The sequence below is a fragment of the Cervus canadensis genome, chromosome 2, assembly GCF_019320065.1.
Source record: "Cervus canadensis isolate Bull #8, Minnesota chromosome 2, ASM1932006v1, whole genome shotgun sequence".
Lineage (NCBI taxonomy): Eukaryota > Metazoa > Chordata > Mammalia > Artiodactyla > Cervidae > Cervus > Cervus canadensis.
Genome location: NC_057387.1, coordinates 76,278,999 through 76,304,265, shown reverse-complemented (window position 1 = coordinate 76,304,265; position 25,267 = coordinate 76,278,999). Strand labels below are relative to the sequence as shown.

At 39.3% G+C, this 25,267-nt stretch overlaps 1 protein-coding gene and 1 pseudogene across 6 annotated transcripts in view; one reads left to right on the top strand and one right to left on the bottom strand.

Moving 5' to 3' along the window:
* The window catches only part of RAVER2 (ribonucleoprotein, PTB binding 2), a 136,698-nt gene that overhangs the window by 108,401 nt on the left and 3,030 nt on the right, over positions 1-25,267 (top strand). The gene's annotated exons all lie outside the window — the stretch shown is intronic.
* LOC122436874 lies at positions 18,496-20,743 on the bottom strand (annotated as a pseudogene).

Here is a 25,267-nt window from a genome sequence, read left to right as displayed (position 1 = left end):
CTTTGCAGTCAAAGATGGAGAAGCTCTATACAGTCAGCAAAAAACAAGATCAGGAGCTGACTGTGGCTCAGATCATGAACTCCTTATTGCAACTTAAATTGAAGAAAGTAGGGAAAACCACTAGGCCATTCAAGTATGACCTGAATCAAATCCCTTATGATTATAAAGTGAAAGTGACAAATAGATTCAAGAGATTAGAGCTGATAGAGTGCCTGAAGAACTATGGATGGAGGTTCGGGACATTATACAGGAGGCAGTGATCAAAACCATCCCCAAGAAGAAATGCAAAAAGTCAAAATGGTTATCTGAGGAGGCATTACAAATAGCTGGGAAAAGAAGAGAAGCAAATAGCAAAGGTGAAAAGGAAAGATACATCCATCTGAATGCAGAGTTCCAAAGAATAGCATACAGAGACAAGAAAGCCTTCCTAAGTGATCAATGCAAAGAAATAGAGAAAAACAATAAAATGGGAAAGACTAGAGATCTCTTCAGTGAAATTAGAGATACCAAGGGAACATTTCATGCAAAGACGGACATAGTCAAGGACAGAAATGGTATGGAACTAACAGAAGCAGAAGATATAAAGAAGCGGTAGCAAGAATACACAGAAGAAATATACAAAAAAGATATTAATGACCTAGATAACCATGATGATGTGATCACTCACCTAGAGCCAGACACCCTGGAGTGCAAAGTCAAGTGGGCCTTAGGAAGTATCACTATGAACAAAGCTAGTGGAGGTGATGGAATTCCAGCTGAACTATTTCAAATCCTAAAAGATGATACTATTAAAGTGCCACACTCAATATGTCAGCAAATGTGGAAAACTCAGCAGTGGCCACAGGACTGGAGAAGGTCAGTTTTCATTCCAGTCCCAAAGAAAGGCAATGCCAAAGAATGCTCAAATTACCGCACAATTGCACTCATCTCACATGCTAGCAAAGTAATGCAAAAAATTCTCCAAGCGAGGCTTCAACAGTACGTGAACTGTGAACTTCTAGATATTCAAGCTAGATTTAGAAAAGGCAGAGGAACTAAAGATCAAATTGCCAACATCTGTTGGATCATTGAGAAAGCAAGGGAATTCCAGAAAAACATCTGCTTCACTGACTACACTAAAGCCTTTGACTGTGTGGTTCACAACAAGCTTGTGGAAAATTTTAAGAGAATGGAATACCAGACCACCTTACGTGTCTCCTGAGAAACCTGTATGCAGGTCAAGAAGCAACAGTTAGAACTGGACATGGATCAAGTACTGGTTCTAAATTGGGAAAGGAGTACAACAAGGCTGTGTATCGTCACTCTGCTTATTTAATATGTATGCAGAGTACATCATGCGAAATGCTGGGGTGAATGAAGCACAAGTTGGAATCAAGATGGCAGGGAGAAATATCAATAACTTCAGATACACAGTTGATACCACCCTTATGGCAGAAAGCGAAGAGGAACTAAAGAGTCTCTTGATGAAAGTGAAAGAGGAGAGTGAAAAAGTTTGCTTAAAACTCAAAAAACTAAGATCATGGCATCTGGTCCCGTCACTTCATGGCAAGTAGATGGGGAAACAGTGACAGACTTTATTTTCTTGGGCTCCAAAATCACTGCAGATGATGACCACAGCCATGAAATAAAAGATGCTTGCTCCTTGGAAGAAAAGCTATGACCAACCCAGCCAGCATATTAAAAAGCAGATAAATTTACTTTACTGACAGAGGTCTGTGCAGTCAAAGCTATGGTTTTTTCAGTAGTCATGTATGGATGTGAGAGTTGGACCATAAATAAAGCTGAGTGCTGAAGAATTGATACTTTTGAACTGTGGTGTTGGAGAAGACTTGAGAGTCCCTTGGACAGCAAGGAGATCAAACCAGACAATACTAAAGGAACTCAGTCGTAAATATTCTTTGGAAAGACTGAAGCTGGAGCTGAAGCTCCAATACTTTGACCACCTGATGGGAGGAACTGATGGAAAGGACCCTGATGCTGGGAAAGATTGAAGGCAAGAGGAGTAGGGGACGGCAAGATGAGATGGTTGGATGGCTTCACCAATTCGATGGACATGAGTTTGAGCAGGCTCCTGGAGTTGGTGATGGACAGGAAAGCCAGCATGCTGCTGTCCATGGGTTCAGAAAGAGCAGGACATGACTGAGCAACTGAACATGTGGAATCTTCTGGACCAAGGATTGAACCTGTGTCTCCTGCATGGGCACGTGGATTCTTCACCTCTGAGGCACCAGGGAAGCCCTGGAGGATCAGTCTTCACATTCACAGTTAAGACTTAACATTACTCATAAAGAAAAGCAGGTAGCTGAGAGGCAAAAAAGTAACATGAAAATTGAACACATCTGTATATATATATACAGGAAAGAAACATTTTATTGTTACTCTCAAGAGTCCCTTGGACAGCAAGGAGATCAAACCAGTCAATCCTAGAAGAAACCTGAATATTCATTGGAAGGACTGATGCTGAAGCTCCAATACTTTGGCCACCTCATGCAAAGAGCCGACTCATTGGAAAAGACTCTGATGCTGGGAAAGATTGGAGGAGGAGGAGAAGGGGACAACAGAGGATGAGATGGTTGAATGGCATCACTGAGTCAATGGACATGAGTTTGAGCAAGCTCCAGAAGTTGATGATGGAGAGGGATGCCTGGCGTGCAGCAGTCCATGAGGTCACAAAGAGTCGGACACGACTGAGTGAGTCAACAACAACAGTGTCACAGAATGAAGCATGTTGGTTTTAAAACATTTTTTAACAACTAAGAAAAGAATTACATTGTTTAAATAAAACTTTAGAAGTGAACTACATTAAATGCAGAGAAGATAATCCAATTCTTATTTCTTTAGTTATGAAGTCTAAAAGCTGGACTGGAAACTCTAAGAAGGGTTATTATTGGTTTGACTCAGACCTTAGGGTGAACTAGTGCGATTGGTCATTTCAGGTTTTCCATCCCATCTAACTCCATTCAAGAGTCAAGACCTAGAAAAGATAAAGTGGGGTAAAGGAGAAGGTGACACTGAGGAGTCCTACATAGAGGCAGAATTTTCTGAAATCCAGTTTGATTTTTGTATTTTGGAAATTATGTGCTAAATAGTTACATTTATTTAAGGAGAGCATTAATGGTAAAGAAGTATCTTTGATTCCGACTGTAATAGATGAGCCTAATCAAAATCACACTCAGCATTAATGTATCCCAAAGGAATCTCCCTGAGGAATATTCAAGATTCCAGTTTCTCAAATTCTTTTGAGTACTTTTAAAATAAGCCTTTAGTTCAGTGATTGAAATGAGCTTAAAAATTGAGCTTAATATACATTGTAAGTATCAAACTTTGGCTGTCACATGGAAATAAAACGTTAGTCTATATTTACATGAAGATAAAGAGATTTAATAAGAGGAAGAAAATGAGATTTCTTTTTTAATCCAAAAATAATAACTGCATAGTTACAGAATGGGTTTCATAGTAAATGTGTGCAAACTTCGGATTTTTAAAAATAAGGCAGATTAGAACAATGGTGAGAATAGTGAAGTGAGAAAAACTGAGTTGGATTCATGGCGCTAACACTGCACAGTATGAGTAGTGAGTATTGTCGCACAGTTAGGTTCAACTTTTTGTGACCCCTTGGACTCCTCTGCCCATGGAATTCTGCAGGCAAGGATAGTGGAGTGGGTAGCAGTTCCCTTCTCCATGGGATCTTCCTGACCCAGGGATTGAACCTGGGTCTCCTGCCTTGCAGACAAATTCTTTACCATTTGAAGCACTTGGGAAGTCTTATGATTTTAGTCAAGTCACATCAGTTTTCTGAGATTTTGTTTTCTCATCTCTTCAATGGAGATAATAATTTCTTCCTTGTTTATTGCACCGGTCAGTGATACAGTGTAGGACATCATCAAATTACATGTTATCAATTCATACCTTTCCAGATGTTCTATGGTTTGGCTGTTTTGTTGATCTGATTTCTGCCTGAATACTAGACATGCAGAACTAGAATTATAGAGCTTCTCTCAATGTCTTTCTTTATTCTCTTCGAAGCATAAATGCCTGTTGAAATTGTTTTCTTCAGGTTTTCAAAGTATCCCACTTTGTTCTTTGTCATCTATAAATTCCTTTGTAAATGCTAACCAAAAATTTGAATCACATGTGATCTGTGTTTGCCCACATGCATATATCTAAAAGCATGGACAAGTTCAGTGGCCTCCCGGAGAGACCTTCTAATGCCTGTCTCCTTCATTGCCACATTTTTTTTTTTATGAAGCTGCTTACTAACCTACAAATTCTAAGATCAAACATGTCATTCTGTGTTTGTGATTAATCAGGTATTAGCCTAGTGTTTCAGCCTGCCCGTGACTGGGCCAGCTTGCCTTTCCAACCTCATTTGCCGCTGCGGTCTTCCGTGGACCAGCCACTGGTGTGTGAATTCGTGCATCTGCCTTGTCAGGTATCTCCTTTCTCCTAAAGTGGCCATCCTGTGTCTCTTCCTCATATCTGACCTCACCTCCAAATCTTAACTCAGAGGCCATCTCATCCTGAAACCTTTTCCCTTATTGCTCAACACCCCTACTCCCATTTTCCCCTCTCTGAAGAAGCTTTAGCGCTTCACCCCTGTTTATCTTTTGTATGGTGGCATTGTCCTTTCAGAGTTGTTTCGTGCTTTTCCTTTTATGTGTATACACACACACACACACATATAATATTGTATTATTCTTATTTTTTTATTTGGCTGTGCTGGGTCTTAGTTGCAGGATATGGGTGGGATCTTTGATCTTTGTTGTTGCATGTGGGATCTTTAGTGTGGCTTTCAAACTCTTTATTTGCTACATGTCAGATCTAGTTCCCTGCCCAGGGCCTGAATCCAGGCCCCCTGCGTTGGGAGTGTGGAGTCTTAGCCACTGCACCACCGGGGACGTCCTTGTTTTGTGCTTTCCTTACTTCCCCTCCTAGGGTATGAGCTCTTGGAGGTTTCATTCATCTCAGTAACCCCATAAGAGAGCCCAGTGCTCTCAACATTTAGTCCTTGAAGGAATAGATGTTTATATCCTGCAACTATGAAATAGAAAGAAAAGCAGATGCTTGCTTGGTTTTATTTTCTCCTTTTTGATGTTTCTTTGATACCAGTATGTTTCTCCCAGAACACTGAACTTTGTTTCAAAAATATTAATCAACAACAACAAAAATCTTAACTATCATCATTTCCTATTTAATTCATCAGTTCTTACATTAGAAGATTGATATCTTTGATAGAGAGTATTAGAAGGATTATCTTTCTTCCCTTATCATATGGGCTACCATAACATTTATTTTCATTTCCTTTCTTACTTTCAGTTTCCCATGTTGCCTGGTGAAATTTTTGCTGAGCTCATGCATCCCAGTAGGTTCTTTCTGTGAATGGTATAGCACAATTAGGAAATCCTTTGAATGAAAGTATCTAATAGATTTCCTAACTGGTTTTTGAGAATGAAGATGGTATAGAAAGAGAGGAACACTCAGGTTGCTGTTATGCTTTATACTCGGACATGACACATGGATTACTAACTGCAGGAAGAATCAGGGAAGGGAACTGAGAGTGTGAGATTTCCAGACCTCAGGACGAGGTATTTGTTGTTTCTCTCCGTTTTATCTTTGAAAATTGAGTCAGTTGAGTTAAACAGCAGATAGCTTTTCAAAATTAAACTAGATGGACTGATCATTTATTAGAGGAAGAAGACTAATGAGAAAAAAAGAGTTCATTATACTGAAGCTAAGGGTGTGACAACATTAGTGGCTATGGTCCAAAATGCAGAAAGATCACTAGACCAACCAAGGGATGAAAATAGAGAAGACAGCTGAAGAGAATGATGAAGAGGCATGATAGTGGAGAGAGAGGGCTCGGAGGGAGGGACTCCAGCTAAGTAGGTAAGCAGGCAGTTTTGTTGCTGGCAGCCCTTATTGAGGTGGAATAGATTTTTTTTTGTTGAGGTGCAGTTGATGTATAACAGTAGTTTCATTTGACAACATACTGGTTTGACTTTTGTATATTTTGTGAAATAATTACCACAGTAAGTCTAGTTAACATCCATCACTGCAGTTATTTTTTTTCTCTTGTGATGAGAATTTTTAAGAGTAATTAACTCTTAGCAACTTTCAAATATACAATGAAGTATTATTAATTATAGTCACCTTGCTGTACATTATATTCCCAGGTCTTGTTTATTTTGTAACTGGAAGTTTGTATATTTTGACCACTCTCCCCCATTTTGTCAATCCCCACCTCTGGCAACGACCGATCTGTCCTCTGTATCCATAAGTTAGGGTCAGTCTCTTTTGTTGTTTGTTGCTTGTTTTTTAGATTTCACATACAAGTGGGGGCATACAATATTTGTCTTTCTCTGACTTATTTCACTTAATGTAATGCCCTCGAGACCCATACACTGTCATGAATGGCAGGGTTTTCTTTTCTGTGACTGAGCAATATTCCTGTGTGTGTATATCCCACGTTTTCTTTACCAGTCATCCATCAATGAACACAAACTTTTCAAGTCAGGTTCCCCCCACCACCACCTTTGGATAAATACCCAGAAGTGGTATCTCTGGATCAAAGGGCAGTTCTTTTTTTTTTTATTTTTTTGAGGAATCTTCAGAGTGTTATCCATAGTCACTTGTTGTTGTTTCGTTAAGTCATGTCCAGCTCTTTTGTGACCCCACAGACCCGGCTAGGTTCCTCTGTCTATGGAATTTCCCAGACAAAAATACTGGAATGGGTTGCCATTTCCTTCTCCAGGGGACCTGCCCAGACCAGGGATCGAACGTGCGTATCCTGCATTGGCAGGCGGATGGGTTCTTTACCACTGAGCCACCAGGGCAGTCCTCACAGTGGCCACACCAGTTTGTATCCCACCAGCGGTGTGTGTGGCTGCTGTCGTTCAGTCACTAAGTCATGTCTGACTCTGTGACCCCATGGGCTGCAGACACGCCAGGCTTCCCTGTCCTTTATTATCTCTCAGAGCTCGTTCAGACTCATGTCCATTGAGTCAGTGATGCCATCCAACAGTCTCATCCTCTGTTACCCACTTCTCCTGTCCTCAATCTTTCCCAGCATCGGGTCTTTTCCACAGTGTATGAGGGTTCCCTTTTATCCATATCCTTGCCATCACTTGTTATTTCTTGCCTTTTTTATAATAACCATTCTAACAAGAATGAGCTGATCTCTCACTGTGGTTTTGATGAGAACCACCCTAGTAATTAGTGATGTTGGATATCTTTTAATGTGCCTAATGGCCATTTGTATGTCTTCTTTGGAAAGTGTCTATTTGGCTCCTCCACCCATTTTTTAATCTAGTTGTTTGTTTTTTAATATTGAGTTGTATGAGTTCTTATATATTTTGGATTGTAACCTCTTGTCAGATATATTATTTGCAAGTATCTTCTCTTCTCCCATTCAGTAGGCTGTCTTTTCATTTTGTTAATGGTTTCTGTTGCTGAACAGAGATCTTTAGTCTGATTTAGCCCCATTTATTTATTTTGGCTTTTATTTCCCTTTCCTGAAGAGACATATCCAGAAAGATATTGCTAAGAGCATAGTAATATGTCAAAGAAAATACTACCTATGTTTCCTTCTAGGAGTTTTATGGTGTCAGGTCTTATATTCAAGTCTTTAATGTGAGTTGATTTTTGTGTATGGTGTGAGATAGAAGCCTAGTTTCATTTTTGTTTGCATGTGGCTGTCGTTTTCTAACCATTTATTGAAGAGACTATCTTTTCCCCATTGTATGTTCTTTTACCTTTGTTATAAATTAATTGTCCATATTTGTGTAGGTTTATTTCTGTGATTTCTATTCTGTTGCATTGATCTATGGGTTGTTTTTTTTTTAATTACTATAGCTTTGTAATGCAGTTTGAAATGAGGGTGTGTGATACCTTCTGCTTTGTTCTTATTTCTCAGGATTGCTTTAGCTGTACAGAATCTTCTTATAGAATCTGTAAAGATTCTGAACAGATCTTTACAGAATCTGTTCCATGTAAATTTTAGAATTTTGTCCTCTATTTCTCTGAAAAGTATCCTTGGAATTTTGATAGGTATTGCATTGAATCTGTAGATTGCTTCAGATAACATGGACATTTTAACAACATTGATTCTTCCAATCCATGAGTGTGGAATATCTTTCCATTTTTGTGTGTCTTCTTCAGTTTCAACATCTTATAAGTTTTCACTGTAGAGATCTTTCATCTCAATTGTACTTTATTCATTTTGTTGCATTTATAAATGAGATTGTTTCTTTAATTTTCCTTTCTGTGAACTCACTGTTAGCGATGTTGACTTTGTACTCTGCAACTTTACTGTATTCATTTATTATTTCTAATAGTTTTTTGTGTGCGTGTGGTCTTTCAGGTTTTCTACATATACAATCATATCATCTACAGATAATTTTTTTGCATTTTTACTTCTTTCTTTCTGATTTGGATACCTTTATTTTTCCTTGCCTAAATGCTTTGGCTAGGTGTTCCAATAGTATTTTGAAATAAAAGTGGTTAGGGTGGCCATCCTTGTCTTATTCCTGAAGGATAGATTAACTATATTTTTTTCATATATGGCCAGTATTATTCTGAGGTATTTATTTCTGTACAAATTTTATTGAAAGTTTTTTTTATCATAAATATGTGTTAAATCTTGTCAGATGCTTTTTCTCATCTACTGAGATGATTTTTGAATCTATGTTCTTCACAGATAATGGCTTTTAATTTTCTTTCTTTGTGTTGTTGTCTGGTTTTGATAACAGGGTAATATTAACCTTGTAAAAAAAGTTAGGAAGCACTTCTTCCTCTTTAGTATTTTGGAAGAATTTGAGAAGGATGGGCATTAAATCTTCTTTGCATGTTTGGCAGAATATATCCTGGACTTTTTTTTTCCCCCCTTGGGCTTGCCTGGTGGCTCAGACAGTAAACAATCTGCCTGCAATGCAGGAGACCTGGGTTTGATCCCTGGGTTGGGAAGATTCCCCAGGAGAAGGGAATGGCTACCCACTCCAGGATTCTGGCCTGGAGAATTCCATGGACTGAGGAGCCTGGCAGACTACAGTCCATGGGGTCACAAAGAGTCAGACATGACCGAGCGACTGACACACACTGCTGATTTGTTTCAATCTTTTTACTCATCATTAGTCTATTCAGAGTCTCCTAGAGTCAGCATATAGTTGGGTCTTGTTTTTTAATCCACCTAGCCACTCTGTGAATTTTGATTGATGAATTCATTTATATTTAGGTTGATTAGTGATAAATGAGTACTTAGTATTGCTTTTTAAAGAATTATATATGTGTGTGTGTGTATATATATATATGACTATATATCTCCATTCTTTCTTTTTCCTTGTGTTTCTGTCTGCTATTTTGGTTTAGCAGTTTTCTGTTTTTCTCACTTTCATCTTTTGTTGCGTTGCTTTGTCCCAGCTCTAGATTTGTTTTGTGGTTACTGCAATGCTTGTATAAATCGTCTCATAGGAAAAACAGTCTGATTTTCTGCTGATAGCACCTTATCTTCACTTGCCTAAATAGGTTTCATCCTTGTTTGCTTCCCCTGTTATGTTTTTGTTGTCCGAAATTACTCCTCTTTATGTTTTGAGTTTAACAGAATTGAAGTGGTTATTTTTTACTGCTTTCCCCCCTTTAAGCTTTATGGTATAATAAAATATTTTAAAACTTATTTTGATATAGAGTAGCAATTTTCTGATAGTTTATCACCTTACTCAAGGTTTTATGTACCTCTGCCTTTTTTTCTGGTAGAAGAGTTCCTTTCAACACTTCCTAAAGGCAGGTCCATTGTTGATGAATTCCCTCAGCTTTTGTGTGTCTGAGAAAGCCTTTCCTTCTCCTTCATATCCGAATGATAACTTTGCTGGATAGAGTATTCTCAGCTGACAGTTTTTCTTTCAGTATTTCGAGAATGTCCACTCTTCTCCTGGCCTCTAGAGTTTCTGTCAGGAAACCTACTGATAATCTAATGGGAGTTCCTCTGTGGGTTACCATCCTTGTTTCCCTGGCTGCCTTTAAAATTATTTGTCATTGGCTTTTGACAGTTTTAAGATAATGTGTCTTAGGGAAAGTCTTTTTTACATTGAGGTAATTAGGTATTCTCTTAGCTACATGGATTTGTATACCCAGTTCCTTCTCCAGGTTTGGGAAGTTCTCAACTATTATTTCTTTAAACTCTCTGCCGCCTTTTCCTTCTCTCCCGGGATACCCATTATCCTAATGTGACCCTTCCTGAAAGAGTTGGATAGTTCTCATAGATTTCCCCAGTTTTCTCTAGATCTTAATTCTCTTCTTTCTTCTATCTGTATCATTTTTAGATTTCTATCTTCAAGCTTGCTGATTCTCTCTTCCATAAAGTCTGCTCTATTTCCAGTACTTTCCAAATTCCATTTCTCATCTCATTTATTGAATTCTTCAGCTCCAGAATTTGTTTGGTCCTTTTGTAGAGTATCAGTCTATTTAGTAAAATATTCCTTCTGTTTGTTCATTTTATTCCTGAGCTCACTGAATTTTCTTGAATTTCTTTGTGACAGCTATTTTTAATTCTTTTATCAGTTAGGTCACAGTATTCTATGGCTTTGGTTTATAGAGAATTGTCATTTTTTTTTTGAATACAGCGTTATTGTGGGTTTTCATGATGCTTGATGGGTTGTTCCTCTGCTGGAGCATCTGAAGTAATGGACATCTTTCTTCTTTAGGTAAAACTTTTTTTTCTTTTTTCTTTTTTTTTTTTTGGCTTGATTCTAATGATTCAACAGTTTAGAAATTAAAGTGCTCTCTTCTGTTTTCCAGTAGGTGTCACCATAGCACAAGATTTCTGTTTCCTTACCTGCGGTGCTTCTGGTTGTGTGAGAGTCAGCACTTTACCTGTCTGTCAGAGGTGCCACCTGCCCATGCCTTCCTTGTCACTGCTTGTGCCTCTAGGGTCTTGGTGCCCTGCGGCTGCTGGTGTCACCTCCTGAGGACTGGGATGGTAGACACTTCTGCCGTGTCCCAGATCTGAACAGTAGGCTCTGCTACTGCAGGGGAGGCAAGTGGAGAGAGGGGTCACAGGTGCCTCTACCATGTTATTGGGGGTTATTGGGTTTCTGGGATGCACCACTGTGGATGGGAGTGAGGTAGGGGGACTAGGGGCTGGAGTCACGGGTGCCTCTGCGGTTGAAGGGACAGAACGTAGCCCTCATTGCCACTGCTGCCTGGCTACCTGTCACTGTGAACACCACTGTGGCCAGGAAACCAGAGTCATGTATGCGGCCTCCCCTGCTGCTCCCAGGCTTTCTGGGCCTGCACGTTCACCTCCTGTGGCTGGGAGGCAGGATGGCAGGTACTGCCTCTGATGATCCCGGGTTTCACCTCCTGTTTGTCTTCCAGTCCACCCACCTTTGGGCGGGTGGCTCAGTGGTAAAGAATCCGCCTGCCAATGCAGGAGACACAAGAGACACAGGTTGGATCCCTGGGTCGGAAAGATCCCCCGGAGTAGGAAATGGCAACCCACTCCAGTATTCTTGCCTAGAGAATCCCATAGACAGAGGAGCCTGGCCAACTACAGTCCACGGGGTCACAAAGACGTGGGCACAGCTGAGCACGTACACACACCACCCACCTTTAAAGGTACAGGTGTGTGGAATTCTCCAGCATCCTGGTGTATTAGGCAGATGCAGCCTTGTTGAGTTGGGGATGTTTTACTGGTTATAGATTGAAGAGGAAAGACAAAGGGAATGTCTCACTGCAGCATGATGCTGATGTCACTCATGTTCTGTTTTTGATGTCACGATTTACATCTTCTGTGTCCATTACAAATTATTGTAGGTGTTTTTACAAACTTCCTTTTTTAATGTTCATGCTAGCTTTGTAAGCGACTACTTGAGTGTCTTTACAACATTAGATTATTCTGAATTTTACCATATGCTTACCATTACCAGTGAGATTTGTACTTTCATATGCTTTCCTATTAATTAAATGGTACCATTTTGTTTCAACTTAAAGAAGTACCTTTAACATTTCTTGTAAGGCTGGTTTCATGGTAATAAAATCCTATAATTTTTGCCGTCTTGAAAATTCTTCATCTCTCCTTCGGTTCTGAAGGACAGCTGGCCAGGTAGAGGATTCTTGGTTGGCAGGTTGTTTTTTTCGTTCAGCACTTTGAATATATCATGATGCTCTTTTCTGGTCTGAGAAGTTTCTGCTAAAAAATCTGCTTATAGTCTTATGGGGCTTCTCTTGTATGGAACAAGTTTTTTATTCTTACTGTTTTAAAGATTCTCTTCTTAAAAAAAAAAAAAAAAAAAAGATTCTCTTCTTGTCTTTAACATTTGATATTTTAATTATCATGTATCTTGGTGTGAGTCTCTTTGGGTTTATCTTATTTGTAACTCTCTGGAATTCCTGGATCTGGATGTCTGTTTCTTTCCCCAGGTTAAGAAAATTTTCAACCACATTTTTTCAGAAAACTTTTCTGCCTCTTTCTCTCTCTTCTTCTTTTGGTAACCTTGTTGGGATCCTATAAGTCCCTTTAAGCTATCCTCACTTTTTTTTAATTCTTTTTTCTTTTTGCTGCTTTGATTGGATAAGCTCCATTGCCTATTTGAGTTCACTAAACTTTTCTTCTGCTTCATGTAATCAGATGTTGTATTGTATTTTTCGGTTTCATTACTATATTTTTCAGGTCTGTAGTTTCTGTTTGGTACTTTCTTATATTTTCTACCTCTGTTGAAATTCTCACTTTGTTGATCCATTATTCTCCTGAGTTTAGTGAGCATCTTTACAATCATTATTTTGAACTCTTTATAGAGTAAATCACTTATGTCAGTTTCATTAAGGTCTTTTCCTGAGGCTTCATCTTGTTCTTTCATTTGGAATATATCCCTATTTCTTCATTTTCCTTGATTCTCTGTGTTGGTTTACACACATTAGGTAAAATATACGCCTTTCCAAGACTTGAAGGAGCAGTCCCGCCCTAGCTCTTGGTTGTCTTGAACGTGTGATTGTCCAAGCAGCCTACTTTATTCTTAGTGCCAAGGAGTTGAGCATGTGCCAAAACCTGTCAGTGTCCCCAAGGGGACAGATCTTAGCACCTCCATTCAGGCTGATTAGAAGCCAGAACTTCAGGTGGTTGTTGTTGCTCAGTCACTAAGTCACGTCTGACTCTTTGTGGCCCCATGAACTGCAGCACGCCAGGCTCCCCTGTCCTTCACTATCTCCCTGGGCTCAAATTCAAGTTCATCGAGTCAGTTAGATGATATCTAAGAATCTCATCCTCTGAATTTCCACACTAGATATTTTGGGGGCTCATCTCTCAGACACAGAACTTATAAGCTGAAGTGCCAACCAGTGTTTAAAGCAGCACTATTTACAATAGTCAAGCCATGGAAGCAACCTAGATGTCCATCAACAGATGAATAAATAAAGAAGAGGTGCATAAATACACAGTGGAATGCTACTCAGCCATAAAATAAAGAATGAAATAGTGCCATTTCATCAGCATGAGTGGAGCAAGAGATTATCATACTAAATGAAGTAAGTTAGACCATATTATATCACTTATATGTGGAATTTAAAATATAACACAAATGAATTGATCTAGGAAACAGAAACAGACTCATCAGTTCAGTTCAGTTCAGTCGCTCAGTCATGTCCAACTCTCTGCGACCTCATGAACCGCAGCACAGCAGGCCTCCCTGTTCATCACCAACTCCCGGAGTTCACACAAACCCATGTCCACTGAGTTGGTGATGCCATCCAACCATCTCATCCTCTGTCATCCCCTTTTCCTCCTGCCTTCAAACTTTCCCAGCATCAGGGTGTTTTCCAATGAGTCAGCTCTTCCCATCAGGTGGCCAAAATATTGGAGTGTCCGCTTCAACATCAGTCCTTCCAATGAACACCCAGGACTGATCTCCTTTCGGATGGACTGGTTGGATCTCCTTGCAGTCCAAGGGACTCTCAAGAGTCTTCTCCAACACCACAGTTCAAAAGCATCTATTTTTCTGTGCTCAACTTTCTTTATAGTCCAACTCTCACATCCATACATGACCACTGGAAAAACCATAGCCTTGACTAGACGGACCTTTGCTTACAAAGTAATGTCTCTGCTTTTTAATATGCTATCCAGGTTGGTCATAACTTTCCTTCCAAGGAGCAAGTGTCTTTTAATTTCATGGGTGCAGTCACCATCTGCAGTGATTTTGGAGCCCAGAAAAATAAAGTCAGCCACTGTTTCCACTGTCTCCCCATCTATTTGCCATGAAGTGATGGGACCAGATGCCATGATCTTAGTTTTCTGAATGTTGAGCTTTAAGCCAACTTTTTCACTCTCGTCTTTCACTTTCATCAAGAGGCTCTTTAGTTCTTCTTCACTTGCTGCCATAAGGGTGCTGTCATCTGCATATCCGAGGTTATTGATAGACATAGAGTAAAAACTTGTGGTTGCCAGGTGGGAGGAGGGGGTAAAGTGGGCTAGGGATGATTGGGAGTTTGGGATTAGCAAATATAAACTTTTATATTAATATATAAAATGGATAAACATCAAGGTCCTACTGCATAGTACAGGGAACTATATTCAGTATCTTATAATGAACCATAATGGAAAAGAATATGAAATACGGTACGCACACACACATACATACACATGATAATAGCTGAATCACCTTGCTGTATACCAGAAACTGACACAACACTGTCAGTAAACTATACTTCAATAAAAAAAATTTAAAAAGTTGAAGTGCCAGCTTGGGGTTCAAACTTTTCACTTCTTAGGGAGATGCTCAGGGTTGTGAATTCCCTCCCGGTTATGAGTTACTGCTCTGAGGGTGGGGTTAATGGTGAGATAGTCTCTCAGCTTCTCCTACCCATTGTGTGGTTTTTCTTTCTTTTTTCTCATTTGCTCAATGTGTAGGAGTGACTTATCTCGTTTTTTGGTTTCTTTCAGAGGAAATTGTTCCACATGCAGCTGTAGATTCGGTGTGTCGGTGGGTGGAGATTAGTTCAGGATGCACCTGTGTCACCATTTTCAACTGGAACTGGTGGAGTTTCTTATACCCATTGACACAGTTTTAATGATTTATCACCTCACAGCCAGGCTTCTCTCATCTGTATTCCCACCTATTCCCTTTCTCATTATTTCAAAGCAAACATCAAATATATACTCTATCACCTGGAAAAATTTTGACACAGGAGTTAAAACCAAATTCTTTGCTAATCTGTAAACATTCCTTTAAATGTTTATGTGAAGAAGGATTTTACTGGACTGTCACAATAGTAGACTACATCAAAATAAAGTACCAAGGTAGATGGATTTCTGATTTCCAGTCTTCCATCATCTTTTTAAAATTTTATTTATTTATTTATTTATTTATTGGTTGCACTGGGTCTTTGTTGCAGCACACACACTCTTCATTGATGCACGCGGTTTTGGTGAGGGGAGGTTGCTCATCCATTGTGGTGTGTGGGCTTCTCGTTGCGGTGATGGCTTCTCTTGTTGGAGAACAAGGGCTCTAGAGCTCAGGCTTCAGTAATTGTGGCCCATGGGCTTAGCTTTGCCTAGTATGTGAACCGTGAACTTCCAGATGCTCAAGCTAGATTTAGAAAAGGCAGAGGAACCAGAGATCAAATTGCCAACATCCGCTGGATCATCAAAAAAGCAAGAGAGTTCCAGAAAAACATCTACTTCTGCTTTATTGATGACGCCAAAGCCTTTGACTGTGTGGATCACAACAAACTGTGGAAAATTCTGAAAGATGGGAATACCAGACCACCTAATCTGCCTCCTGAGAAATCTGTATGCAGGTCAAGAAACAACAGTTAGAACTGGACATGGAACGACAGACTAGTTCCAAATCGGGAAAGGAGTATGGCAAGGCTGTATAATGTTACCCTGCTTATTTAACTTACATGCAGAGTACATCATGCAAAATGCTGAGCTGGATGAAGCACAAGTTGGAATCAAGATTGCCAGGAGAAATAGCAATAACCTTAGATACACAGATGACACCACCCTTATGGCAGAAGGCAAAGAAGAACTAAAGAGCCTCTTGATGAAAGTGAAAGAGGAGAGTGAAAAGTTGGTTAACTTAAAGCTCAACATTCAGAAAACTAAGATTATGGTATCTGGTCCCATCACTTCATGGCAAATAGACGGGGAAACAATGGAAAGTGACAAACTTCATTTTCTTGGGCTCCATGATCACTGCAGATGGAGACTGCAGCCATGAAATTAAAAGACGCTTGCTCCTTGGAAGAAAAGTTATGACCAACCTAGACAGCAAGTTAAAAAGCAGAGACATCAGTTTGCCAACAAAGGTCCATCTGGTCAAAGCTATGGTTTTTCCAGTAGTCATGTATGGATGTGAGAGCTGGACTATAAAGAAAGTTGAGCACTGAAGAATTGATACTTTTGAACTGTGATGTTGCAGAAGACTCTTGAGAGTCTCTTGGATTGCAAGGAGATCCAACCAGTCAATCCTAAAGGAAATCAGTCCTGAATATTCATTGGAAGGATTAATGCTGAAGCTGAAACTCCAATACTTTGGTTACCTGATACAAAGAACTGACTCATTGGGAAAGATCCTGATGCTGGGAAGGATTGAAGGAGGGAGGCGAAGGGGACAACAGAGGATGGGATGATTGGATGGCATCATGGACTCAATGGACATGAGTTTGAGCAAACTCCAGGAGTTGGTGATGGACAGGGAAGCCTGGCGTGCTGCAGTCCATGGGGTCGCAAAGAGTCGGACAGGACTGAGTGACTGAACTGAACTGAACTGAATGCATGTGGAATTTTATTGGACAGGAGTGAACGTATGTCCCCTGCATTGGCAGGAGGATTCTTAACCACTGGACCACTAGGGAGCTACCTTGCCTCTTTTTAAAAAAATTTTTTTATTTTATCCAACTTTATTGAAGTATAATTGACAAAATTGTAAGTTATTGAAAGTATACAGCAAAATTATAATCTGATATACATGTACATTGTGAAAGAGGTCTCCTCATTGACTAAATTAATGCATTCATTACCTCACTTTATTTATTAAAACATACAAGTTTTCCATCTTAGCAAGTTTCAGTTTACAATACAGTGTTATCAACTATAGTCACCGTATTACAAATTAGATTTTCAGACTTTATTCATCATATAACTGAAAGTTTATACTGTTTTTCTAACCTTGTCCTATTTCCCCCACTCTCTAGTCACTGGCAACCACTTTTTTACTGCTTCCATGAGATTGACTTTCATTTTCTTACCTCTTTAAAAAAATTTCATTTAGCATAACGCCTTCTGGGTTCATCTATGTTGTTACAAATGACAAGATTTCTTTAAGGCTAAATAATGTCCCACTGTGTGTATGTGTATGTGCTCAGTCACTAGGTCGTGTCCAACTCTTTGCGACCCCATGGACTATAGCCTGCCAGGTTCCTCTGACCATGGGTTTTTCCAGGCAAGAATACTGGAGTTGGTTGCCATTTCCTACTTCAGTGTATGTATATATACATAGGGAAATGCAAATCACTACACACCTGCCACATTTTCTTTATTTTCTTCATCCACTTAAGTTTTCTCCATACCATGTCTATTTGAATAATAACTTTATGAATGTGAGAGTACAAATATCACTTCAAGTTAATTATTTTGTTACCAAAGGAAATCAGGATATGTTCAGAAGTTGGATTGCTGGATCAAATGTTAGTTCAATTTTGAATTTCCGCACTGTTTTCTATAGTGCCTGTTCAAGTTTACATTCCAACAAACAGTGTACGGGAATTACCTTTTCTCCACATATTTGCCTGCGTTTGTTATCTCACCTTTTTTTTATAATAGACTTCTAACCTGTGTAAGGTGGTTTCGATTTGCATCTCCCCAGTGATAAGAGGGCAGGAGGAGACGAGGGTGACAGAGAATGAGATGGTTAGATGGCATCACCGACTCAATGGACATGAGTTTGGGCGAACTCTGGGAGAGGGTGAAGGACGGAAGCCTGGTATGCTGCAGTCTATGGAGTTGCAGAGAGTTGGACACGTCTTAGTGAACAAATAACAATTAGTGAGAATGAGTACTTTTTATGTATCTATTGGCCATTTGTATTTGTTTATTGAATAATGTCTATTTAGTTGTTTTACCCATTTTTAATTAGGGATTTGTTGGCTATTAAGTTGTGTATGTTCTGAGAATATTTTGGGTATTAATTCCTTAACAGATATGTGGTTTGCAAATATATTCTTCTGTTTCATAGGTTGAATTTTCATTTTGTTGATGGTTTTTTTTTGATGTGTAGAATCTTTTTAGTTTGTAAAAGGATTAGGATTACTTAGGAGTAAATCACATTAAGAATACTTTAGGAAGTAATCACATTTATTTTTGCTTTTGTTACCTTTTCTTTTGCTGTTAAATACAAAATATCACTGCAAAGACTAATGGCAAGTAGCTTCTTAACCCATTATGTATTCTTACGGGATTTTTATGATTTCAGGTTGTACATTCAAGTCTTTAATCTATTTTGAGTTGACTTTTCAGTATTTTGTAAGTAGTGATCCTGTTTCATTCTTTTTCATATGGTTATCCAATTTTCCAAACACCTTTTATTGAAGAGGTATCCTATCCAATATTTTTGTATATTCTTGACTCCTTTGTCATAAATTAATTGACCATATAACGAGTTCATTTTCAGGGTCTCTATTTTGTTCCAGTGATCTATGTGTCAGTTTTTATGACTGTATAATACTGTTTTTTTTTTTTTTTTGGACTCATATTGTTTTGATTATTACAGCTTTGCAGGATAGTTTGAAATCAGGAAGAGTAATGCCTTTAGCTTTGTTCTGTCTCAAGATTACTTTGGCTATTTAGGTTTTTTTCAGGTTCCAAAAATATTTTTTTTGTTTCACAGTTTATTAAATACACTACATTTGCACCTTATTCTTCAGTTTTTTAAATCATTCACACATGGACTTTGTAGAACTGTACTTTATAGAAAACCATCTGCAAAATAAAAATGCACATTTTTGCTCACATTTTAGATAAACTGCTGAAAATGTTAGGAATTATTTTATTGAGGGTGATCATGAGACTTGGGGTGGCTTGATTTTATTTAATCTGACACCAGACAATGACTTTAGTAGGGTTAATGTTGAAATGTGGATGCAAAAATGTCTATTAACTGAACTGTTCATTCTAATAGTACTTGAGAAAACACTACAAACAGGACAAAATGAAGTACTATTTTTTTTCTTTACAGACATTTCTCTAAATCCATTTTCTGTACACTTTCTCTCCCATTCATAATTAGTTGTGCAGACTGATGAGGCAAAAAAACAAATTCCTTAAAAAAAAAACTCGATCCTATTTACATCACATGCAAAGTGAGAATTTTAAGTAGGTGTCATGGCAGAACTGGTTAAAAGTAAATACAGTCAAGTGACATTTACCTTTACCTCTCCAAATATAAGTCCTTCTCCCCTCCTCTCTGGGAGAAATAACATTTTCAGGGCATAGACTGTGAAACAGCATGTAATGCAAAGACAGAAACAAATACAAAATTCTTTATATTTCCATCTGTTGAGACAATATTTCTGAGAGTTGAGGTTACCTCTAGCGGCAAAACCAGAGACAGCTATTAAGCAGCTAGAATGCTACAGTAATTGAGTACATGGCCATTTCTCTTTTAGCACATTCTTTGGTCTCCTCTTCTGGAAGTTGTAGATGTCTGTTTAGCTTGATTATCTGTCATCTTAAAGAAGCTGCATCTACAACTGTCATGTCTTCTGAAGTTCCTGTAATAGTTGCATCTGTATTTGAAATGCCATACATGGAGTCATTTCTGGCCAGCTGGCCATTTTGGCTAACAGCATTTTCCACTCACAGAGTGCTCTTTTTAGGTTGCCAGCTACATGACTCTTCATTTTGAGGGGTTGGAGGAGGTCTTTCTAAATCCAGAAAATTTAGTGATCTCTCACTAAGCATAAGCACCCGATCTGGTGTTTTTAGTGCCATAACCTTAAAGGGAATTGATTGTATAAGGTCAAGATCTGCTTGTCTTAAAAATGGAATTCTGGCTACAACAGTTCTCTCTGGAACTGCATAATCACACTAGCATTTGAAACTCCTTCTTGGAATCCTTGTTCCAGGTCAGCATTTGGTGGTGCTACCTTTAATTTTTCCAGATCCTCATTCACTAATACCTTCAGTGTATTCTATTTCATACTGAATTTGACTAATTTCTGCCATCTGAGCAGCAGTAGGAGAAGGAAATGCTGCCCTACTCTAAATGTGTACCAACTACTGCTTGCTTTTTGGCATTATCTGCTTCTGTGCCTCATATTAAATCTTTCTACTTGCCTCAATATGCATATGCTGGATTTTGTCCCCCTGGGCCCGCTGGAGGGTCCCTGGTGAGGGCCACCACCTGCTGGCTCCCTGGGCACTCAGGTGGGTGGTCTCAGAGGCAGCTGGCCCAGTACAGAGACACCCAGGCAAATCACTGGCCAGACAGCCAGGTTCCAGATTTTAAGATTTTTCTATTTCTATGAAAAATGCCTTTGGCATTTTCATAGGAATTGCACTGAATCTGTAGATTGCTTTGGGTAGTATGGACATTTTAATAATTCCTCCAGTCCATGAACACAGGATATCTTTCCATTTATTTGTGTCATCTTTCCTACATTTTCAATGTACAATTTCTCACCTTGGTAAAATTTATTCCTAAGTAGTCTTAATTTGTTTTTTGGATAATTCATTGTTAGTATATAGAGAAGACATTGATTTTTTATTGATTTTGTGTTCTACAGCTTTTTTGAAATTGTTTATTATTCAGTTAAGTCATTTAGTTGTGTCTGACTCTTTGTGACCCCATGGACTGTAGCATGTCAGCCTTCCCTGTCCATCACCATCTCCCAGAGCTTGCTCAAACTCATGTCCATCAAGTCGGTGATGCCATCCAACCATCTCATCCTCTGTCGTCCCCTTTTCCTCCCACCTTCAATCTTTCCCAGCATCAGCATCTTTTCCAGTGAGTCAGTTCTTCACATCAGGTAGCCAGAGTATTGGAGTTTCAACTTCACCATCAGTCCTTCCAAAAAATATTCAGAACGGATTTCCTTTAGGATGGACTGGTTGGATCTCCGTGCAGTCCAAGGGACTCTCAAGAGTCTTCTCCAACACCACAGTTCAAAAGCATCAATTCTTTGGTGCTCAGCATTCTTTATAGTCCACTCTCACATCCATACATGACCACTGGAAAAACCATAGCTTTGACTAGATGGACCTATGTTGGCAAAGTAATGTCTCTGCTTTTTAATATGCTGTCTAGGTTGGTCATAACTTTTCTTCCAAAGAGTACATGTCTTTTAATTTCATGGCTGCAGTCATCATTGGCAGTGGTCATGGAGCCCAAAAAAATAGTCTGTCACTGTTTCCATTGTTTCCCCATCTATTTGCCATGAAGTGATGGGACTGGATGCCATGATCTTAGTTTTCTGAATGTTGAGTTTTAAGCCAGCTTTTTCACTCCTCTTTCACTTTCATCAAGAGGCTCTTTAGTTCTTCTTCACTTTCTGCCACAAGGGTAGTGTCATGTGTATCTGAGGTTATTGATATTTCTCCCAGCAGTCTTGATTCCAGCTTGTGCTTCCTCCAGCCCAGCATTTCTCATGATGTACTCTGCATATAAGTCAAATAAGCAGGGTAACAATACACAGCCTTGACGTACTCCTTTTCCTGTTTGAAACCAGTCTGTTGTTCCATGTCCAGTTCTAACTGTTGCTTCTTGACCTGCACACAGATTTCTCAAGAGGCAGATCAGGTGGTCTGGTATTCCCATCTCTTTCAGAATTTTCCACAGTTAATTGTGATCCACACAGTCAAAGGCTTTGGCATAGTCAATAAAGCAGAAGTAGATGTTTTTCTGGAACTCTCTTGCTTTTTTGATGATCCAGCAGATGTTGGCAATTTGATCTCTGGTTCCTCTGCCTTTTCTAAAACCAGTTTAAACATCTGGAAGTTCACAGTTCATGTATTGCTGAAACCTGGCTTGGAGAATTTTGAGCATTACTTTGCTAGCGTGTGAGATGAGTGCAATTGTGCGGTAGTTTGAGCATTCTTTGGCACTCTTGTTTAGTAATGCTAATATGAACGTTGGGGTGTATATAACTTTTTAAATTTGTGTTTTTGTTTATTCCCAACCCAGGGAGTGGAATTGCTGGGTCACATGGTAGTTCTTTTTTAGTTTTGAGGAACTTCTATACTGTTCTCCCTGGTGGCTGCACCAGCTTACATTCCCACCAACAGTGTACAAGGATTTGCTTTTTTCTGCATACTCTCTGACACATTATTTATAGACTTTTTGATGACAACTGTTCTAACAGGTATGGGGTGATGTCTTATTTTCATTTTGCATTTGTTATATTCATAATTTTTTAAATTTCTATTTGGGAATTTATAATATTTTCTATCTTTGTTGCAATTCTTTTTTCATGCATTGATCTTTTGACCTCGGTGAGCATTTTTACAACCATTATTTTGAACTCTCAGGTAAGTCACTTTGTTCATTAGATCTGTTCTGGGTATTTTTCATGGCACATCTGGAACATTACCTTTGTTTCTTTTTTATTGTCACTATGCATTACATAAAACAGCCACCTCTTCCAGTCTTGAATGAATGGTCTCTTGTAGAAGATGAACCGTGTTGCTCAGCCCAGCCTGAGCTCTTAATTGGCTTTCAACCTTTTGTGACTATTTTCTTTGAGCCTACTGCTTTGCTTTTAGTGACGTATTTAGAGGATATGCTGAGACTTGTATATCCAAAGGTGGGGACTGCAGTTAGCACCTAGATGCAGGCTGATGAGACCCTGGACCCTGAGGCTGCAGCTGAGAGTATGTAGTTAAGCCCTGTGCAGGGAGAAAAGGAAATGGGCATTTGTTTGTTTTTTAACCTGTTCCCTTTGTGCTGAGCACAGGGGTACAGTCACTAGGGGGCAGGGGTGGTGGTACCTGCATCCATTAAGAATTGTATTTTTGTTTGCTATAATCCTATAGAATTCACAAATGCAAGCCCCATTGCCTGTCAGAGCCAGATAACCCAGGGACTATTCCTTGGATATCAGACATAAAAGTTGGGGCACAGTATGTAAAAACTCCTTTCAGGAAGATGCTAGTGATTGGAGTGGGCTGGAAGGAGATGGGAGAGGTGTCCTTCAACTTCCCCAGTCTCTGGGGAAGACTGCAGTTGCCCCTAGCACCTGCTAGATTAGGAGCCGGATCTTAGGCAGCAGCTTTTAAAACATGTGGATAAGCCTTTTTCGGGGGAAGACAGGGAATGGACTATTCTACCTGCTCCCTCTGCACCTGGCCCAGAGGGGCTAGTCACAGTGAGCTGTGACCATCAAGAATGTTTATTTTCTATAGCTTTGTGGATCTCATAAGCACATGCCCTGTTGACTTTCAGGGCTAAGGATTCTGGGAACCCGTACCTCAAGTGGGAGTCTTCCAAGTTAAGAGTACTAGAGGTGGAGTCCGAACCTGTCAGTGCTCAGAGAGAAGCTAAGAACTGGGAGTTCTCCTGATGCAGTGCTGTGCCAGGGTTGGGATGTATGGTGAGAGTGTATCTCAGCCTTTCCTACTATTTGGGTATTTTCTCATTTGTTTAATACGTAAGAGCTGCTCAGCTAGCTTCTGGATCTGTTTTAGAGGGATTGTTCTACATGTAGGTGTACATCTGGTGTATCCACGGGAGAAGAAAAGGGGCTCTAGAGCCTCCTCGGTCATCTTTACCTTGGGTGAATTACCATGGGTGATTGAGAAGGGCCTTATCTAGAAGGGTAGACAGACTCCGTGTCTGTCCCCTTTGAAGTTGAATCTGGTTTTAAAAATTGTGGCCATTATTGTTCATTTTAATTGTAATGTGAGAAAGCTCTTCTGCACTTCTAGAAGCCTTCCTTATGAGTCATTTCTACATTATTTTTTTAAATTTGTTTTTAATTGGAGAATAATTGCTTTACAATATTGTGTTGGCTTCTGCCATACATCAACATGAATCAGCTACAGGTATACATATGTCCCCCTTCTCTTGAGCCCCCCCACCTCCCCCCGCATCCCACCCTTCTCGGCTGTCACGGAGCACTGGGTCGAGCTCCTTCTGTCACACGGCAAATCCCCACTGGCTATCTATTTCACGTACAGTAATGCTGCTCTCTCGATTCGTCCGTCTCCTTCCCCTCTGTCCACAAGCCTGTTCTGTGTCTCCATTGCTGCCCTACAAATAGGTTTATCAGTACCATCTATCTAGATTCCGTATATATGCATTGGTATACAATATTTTTCTTTCTGATTTACTTTACTCTGTATAATAGGCTCTAGGTTCATCCAATCTCATTAGAACTGACTCAGATGTGTTCCTTTTTATGGCTAATATTCGATTGTATGTATGTACCACAGTTTCTTTATCCATTCATCTGTTGATGGACATCTAGGTTGCTTCTGTATCCTGGCTATTGTAAATAGTGCTGCAATGAGCATCGGGGTGCTTGTGCCTTTTTCAATTATGGTTTCCTCAGGGTATATGCCCAGTAGTGGGATTGTTGAGTCATATGGTAATTTTATTCTTAGTTTTTTAAGGAATCTCTGTACTGTTCTCTGTGGAGGCTGTACCAATTTACATTCCCACCAACAGTGTAGGAGGGTTTCCTTTTCTCCACACCCTCTCCAGCATTTATTGTTTGTAGTTTTTTTGATGACGGCCATTCTGACCAGTTTGAGGTGATAACTCATTGTGGTTTTGATTTGCATTTCTCTAATAAAGAGCAGTGTTGAGCATCTTTTCATGTTTGTTGGCCATCTGTATGTCTTCTTTGGAGAAATGCCTATTTAGGTCTTCTGCCTACTTTTTAATTGGGTTGTTTGTTTCTGGTATTGAGCTGCATCAGCTGCTTGTGATTAATCCTTTGTCAGTTTCATTTGCAATTATTTTCTCCCATTTGGAGGGTTGTCTTTTCACCTTGTTTATTGTTTCCTTTGCTGTGCAAAAGCTTTAAAGTTTAATTGGGTCCCGTTTATTTTTATTTCCATTACTCGAGAGGGATCTTGCTCTGATTTATGTCAGAGTGTTCTGTGTATGTTTTCTTTTAGGAGCTTTATAGTTTCTGGACTTATATTTAGGTCTTTAATCCATTTTGAGTTTATCTTTGTGTATGGTGTTAGGAAGTGTTCTAATTTTATTCTTTTTATACCCAGTTGTCCAGTTTTCCTACCACTAGTTACTGTAGAGATTGTCTTTTCTCCATTGTTTATTCA